This window comes from Triticum aestivum, chromosome 5A, assembly GCF_018294505.1.
Source record: "Triticum aestivum cultivar Chinese Spring chromosome 5A, IWGSC CS RefSeq v2.1, whole genome shotgun sequence".
NCBI lineage: Eukaryota > Viridiplantae > Streptophyta > Magnoliopsida > Poales > Poaceae > Triticum > Triticum aestivum.
In genome coordinates this window covers 404,815,159-404,820,622 of record NC_057806.1, presented here as the reverse complement: position 1 = coordinate 404,820,622, position 5,464 = coordinate 404,815,159, and positions in this window count along the sequence as shown.

Sequence of the window (5,464 nt, the reverse complement as noted above, 5' to 3'; positions counted from 1 at the left end):
TTCCATGCCATTAACAGGACTGGGTAGAGACAGTGGAGCAAATCGATTGCCCAGCCCCCCTGCCTGAAGATCCTCCAGATGCTCTCCTAACGGAGATGTTGGTTCTGGCGCCTTACGAGGTGCCGGTGAAGAAGGCCAAGAAGAAGGCCACGGGACCTGAAAGGGTCTCCGGCGCAAGGTTATATCAGACTCATTATCCGATAACTCCGAAGCGCACTCCTCCCATGAAAACGAGGAGGAGGAAGATGAAAGTTCTCCCCCCCCCAGCCGGGGGAGACAAGAAAAGGAAGGCCGCCCCAACCGGGGAGGCCGAAGGGTCCAAGAAGGGAAGGACCCTCCTTCCGGACTGCTCCACGATGACGAGTGGTTACCCAGGGACAAGCCCCTGGCGAAGTCGTAAGTATCCGGATACCATAGTAATTCATGGTATGTTTTATTGCACTACTTCTCCTTACGCCGAATATGATTATGCAGTCCGTCCCGAGCCTGTCTCGACGTATCTTCGTCGGACAGTTCTTTGGACTCGTTAGATATGAATAGTGATTCATTTCCGACTGCCTCCACCCCTTGCCCTACAGAAAATGTCGAGGTGTTGTCTCAAAAGGCACCGAGCCAAGGGGAGGTAGTCCTGGGGGTGCCTCGAGGTGACCTTCCGGACCCTGGGCGCAAAGGGAGCAAGACTCCCACGGGCTCCAAGTTCGGCCCCCAGCCGAACATTGCGCCGAAACCTTCGGTGGTTCCTGACTCCGGCAGATGACCCTCCGTTAAGAGGGGCAAGCCCCCGTGCCGGTGGCCTCTGTCCATCCAGAGGCACCGGACAACTTGCTGGAAGCACTTCGCGGCACTTCCATCGACGAAGAGCACCGCACTATCATGAGTGCGGTGATCGAGAAAGTTCAGTCCGCCAAACGGACTAACCGAAGCTTGTGCCAGCCTCCTAACAGGCTTTCAGGTAAGCAATCAAAATATAGGAAAATATTACCGCATAGACAGTACCCCCTGATGCTCTGTTTGGCATTCGCGAAGAAAGGCCGAATAGAGGATCAAATAATGACTCGGGAGTCTAATCAGAATATGTCTATGTGCATATGCAGGCTTCACTGCTAGCCGCTGCCGCACGTACTGCGGAGGTCGCTGCACTGAAGCAGGACCTTGAGCGGTCCGAGGAAGAGCTCGGCCTTACCAAGAGGCAGATCGAGGAGAGCAAAGGTAAGCAATACCTTGTCTATATATTAAAAAGAAATTCGGTTAGAAAGTAATAGGATCATCATGAATTTGCTAGGGGCCATGACCGAGGTGGCGACCCTGAAGAAGGCGCTGTCCGAGGCCGAAGACAAAGCGGCCAAGGAATGCATTGAGCGGGAAAAGCAAGAAGCCCGTGTAGGCAAGGTGCAGCAAGAGCTCGAGGCTCTCGCCAAAAAACACGAGTCCTTGGAGCTTGACTCTAAGATGCGAGAGTTCGAGCTTGCGAAGGCGCTCGAAAGCGCACAAAGTGCCAAGGCTGAAGCCCACAAGGCCCTCCAGGAGATTGATGCAGTGAAGAAGATAGCAGCGGGTAAGGCATTCATTATGCAAAGCAAGCATGTGAAGGAAACTTTCCTTTTACTTACCCGAGTTCGGAGCTCTCCGGGAGCGTTCGCAGATCTTCCCCGCAGTGTACTAGATGCCCCGGAGTTTTACCGAGCTGAGGAGGGGAGCTCGACGGAAAAGTTGTTCTGGTCTCAGTATACTGGGACCGAACACCCAATGCTCTTGAGCGGCCAGCTGAAGCAACTGGTCGAGCTTCACAAGGCGGCCGAACAGGCCATGAAGGGTCTTATAGTCCGGATGTGGCTTGGTGATCCCCTACCTAGCAGCTACTTCGGTTTGGTGAGGCGGCTTGTGGATGCCTGCCCACGGCTTGAAGTTATAAAGCGGCCCATCTGCATCGAGGGTGCGCGCAGGGCTTTTGCCCAGGCGAAGGTGCACTGGGCGAAGCTGGATGCCGTAAAGCTGGTGAAGGTGGGGCCGCCGGAGAGCAAGGAGCATCGCTGCCCCGAAATGTATTATGACAGTGTCCTGAAGGGTTCCCGCCTTGTGGCGGAGGAATGTGCTAGAGATATAATTTTTGAATGAACATGCTCATGTGATCCTGTAATGTGAAACGAGTTCATTTGCGCTATGCAACGCTTTTTGAATTTAAAATATTACCTTCTATGCGGCCGTTTATAAAATCTGAGAGTTGGCCAGTCATCTGCTTCTGCCCCCATGTAACTAGTACTAGGGTGTTCGGGATAGACCTGAGCACTCTTTATCCCAATTTTGGGTCCTTCGAGGGAGGTGTTCAGCACAACGAACCAGGCAATTGGACTATAAGGCTTTATCACTCTCACTTAGCCATAGAAGTCTACAATTTTAAATTTTGGCGAAGCCCCTAGTATTCGGAAGGCCGAAGGCCGACTCCTCGCCTGAAGCGGAAAAAAGTCTTTAAGGACTTGAGACCTCTCGAACAGCGACCATCTCTCGCCTTATCATGACAGTCAGTTTTCGGCTTTCTCTAGTGAGGTGCTCGTCCGGAAGAACCGGGACACAATCGCAGTAGTTCTCCCAGCGCTACCTTAGCCGATATAGCGGAACGTAATGTACCAAAACATGGGAGCCGGACAAACCCAACTATTGACCCAAGACATGATTCGGAGATGATGCATATAATGCTATAAGTTTGGGGTGCCGCACTGTCGAAAGTGTTCGGAGCAGTATTATGGGGTAAACGAAAGCCCCTGGCATACTGACCGTACCAGAATGTACGGGTGCAAGTTCTCGTAAATGAACATATAAGAAAAAAGGGATGGACAATGCAATAATAGACTAATGCTATGCATTGTTATTTAAATAATACGTCGAAGTGTACTGATACAAGTAGTGCAATAAGCAAAAAATAGGACTATTTGACATGTCCTATCCAAGGGCAAGCTGCGTATGGGTAGTAAAAAGCGGGTATATCGATTGTTATTAGAGACCACCTGGGGGTTCCCTTGTACGTCTTAGCTTCTTGCCTCCTTGGTTGTTCCTTCCCGTAATGTGTCCGGCAATCATACTGCCGGAAAGGGCTTCCAGAGAGTAAGGTCCTGAAAGAGAAAAAATGATAAAGGTATACAGCCCCTAGGGCGGTTAAGCCACATTGCGGAACGTGCCCTGATCGTGCCCCTGCCTATGCCCATGATATTTTCAGTGCGTAAATATGTACGCGCGGCACGGATTTTGTCGTTTGACTGGGACTGAGACGGGGGCCGAATTGCTAGGCAAGCTCTGAACGTGCCAGGCGATCCAGTTGCAGGTTACTCCGGACTCGCTTAACGGTGTCCGGGGGATGTATCACCAAATTGGCGGTTTGCCTTAAAAGACTGCTTTGTGCTTCTGCTGCGAGGGCCGCAGTGTGCTCTTCCGTGCGGAGTGAGCGTTCTGTGTTTCCATTCACTGTTATGACCCCCTAGGTCCTGGCATCTTGAGCTTGAGGTATGTGTAATGCGGTACCGCATTGAATTTTGCAAATGCGGTTCGCCCGAGCAGTGCGTGATAGCCACTGCGGAACGGGACGATATCGAAGATTAACTCCTCGCTTCGGAAGTTGTCCGGAGATCCGAAGACCACTTCTAGTGTGATTGAGCCCGTGCAATGGGCCTCTACACCTGGGATGACACCCTTAAAGGTGGTTTTGGTGGGTTCGATCCTCGAGGGATCTATACCCATTTTGCGCACTGTATCCTGATAGAGCAGGTTCAGGCTGCTGCCGCTGTCCATAAGGACTCAAGTGAGGTGAAATCCGTCGATGATGGGATCTAGGACCAATGCGGCGGATCCGCCATGACGGATACTAGTGGGGTGGTCCTTGCGATCGAAGGTGATCGGACAAGAGGACCATGGGTTGAACATTGGGGCGATGGGCTCCATCGCATAAACGTCCCTTAGTGCACGCTTCTGTTCCCTCTTGGGAATGTGGGTTGCGTATATCATGTTCACCGTCTTCATTTGTGGGTGGGACCTCTTCTGTCCTCTCATTTTCGGTGGCTGGGGCTCCTCCTCGTCATCACTATGCAACCCCTTGTCCTTGTTTTTGGCATTCAACTTGCCGGCCTGCTTGAACACCCAGCATTCTTTGTTGGTGTGGTTGGCTGGCTTATCGGGGGTGCCGTGGATTTGACACGAGCGATCAAGTATGCGATCCAAACTGGATGGGCCCGGAGTACTTCTTTTGAATGGCCTTTTTTGCTGACCTGATCTAGAGCCTCTGAATCCGGCATTGACTGTCGTATCATCAGCATTATCGCCGTTGTTGCGGCGCTTGTGTCTATTATGACGTGGTCTACCGTTGGCATCTTTGGTATCTGAAGTGCCCGCATTCCTTGATGTGTTGTTGTTGTGAGCCAGCCAGCTATCCTCGCCCGCGCAAAAGTGGGTCGTGAGTGTTGTGAGGGCTGCCATAGACTTCGGCTTCTCCTGGCCGAGGTGCCGGGCGAGCCACTCATCATGGATGTTATGCTTGAATGCCGCTAAGGCCTCTGCATCCGGACAGTCGACAATTTGGTTTTTCTTAGTTAGGAACCGTGTCCAGAATTGCCTGTCCGATTCCCCTGGCTGCTGAGTTATATGGCTCAAGTCATCAGCATCCGATGGTCGCACATAAGTGCCCTGGAAGTTGTCAAGGAATGCGTCTTCCAAATCCTCTCAACTACCGACGGAGTCTGCTGGCAAGCTATTCAGCCAATGCCGAGCTGGTCCTTTGAGTTTTAGTGGGAGGTACTTGATGGCATGCAGATCATCACCGTGAGCCATGTGGATGTGGAGGAGGAAATCCTCAATCCATACAACGGGATCTGTTATACCATCATACTATTTGATATTTACGGGTTTAAAACCCTCCAGGAATTCGTGATCCATAACTTCATCAGTGAAGCATAGGGGGTGTGCGGCGCCTCTGTGCTGGGCTATATCACGACGCAGTTCATATGAGTCTTGTCTGCTGTATTCAGCCCGATCGGATTTACTTTTAGTGTATCTGGCGTGACGGTCATCGTCCCGCGTTGGCACGTGCGCCCGTGATCCGTAGATCAATCTTGCATGTTTTGCCTTGTTTTCCAATACGCCTCGCAGGTCCTGCGTGTTGCCCCGTGCCTTGGCATTTTTGCTTGATTGGCGGCGGGGTGCGGGCTAGACTTCAGGCTGAAATACCTCTCTGTCTTGGCCACGAGGTGGCCCGTCAGCCGCATCATACGCTGGTGATGTAGGTTTCAATGCTTCCTCCTCAAGGTGAGGTAGCAACCTGCGCTTTGGGTAACTCTTGGAGGGGCGCTCGAATTCGTATTCCTTGGCCGCAAGGATTTCGGTCCATCTATCTGCTAGCAAATCTTGATCAGCTTGAAGCTGTTGTTGCTTTTTCTTCAAGCTATTTGATGTGGCCATAAGCTGGCGCTTGAAGCGCTCCTGC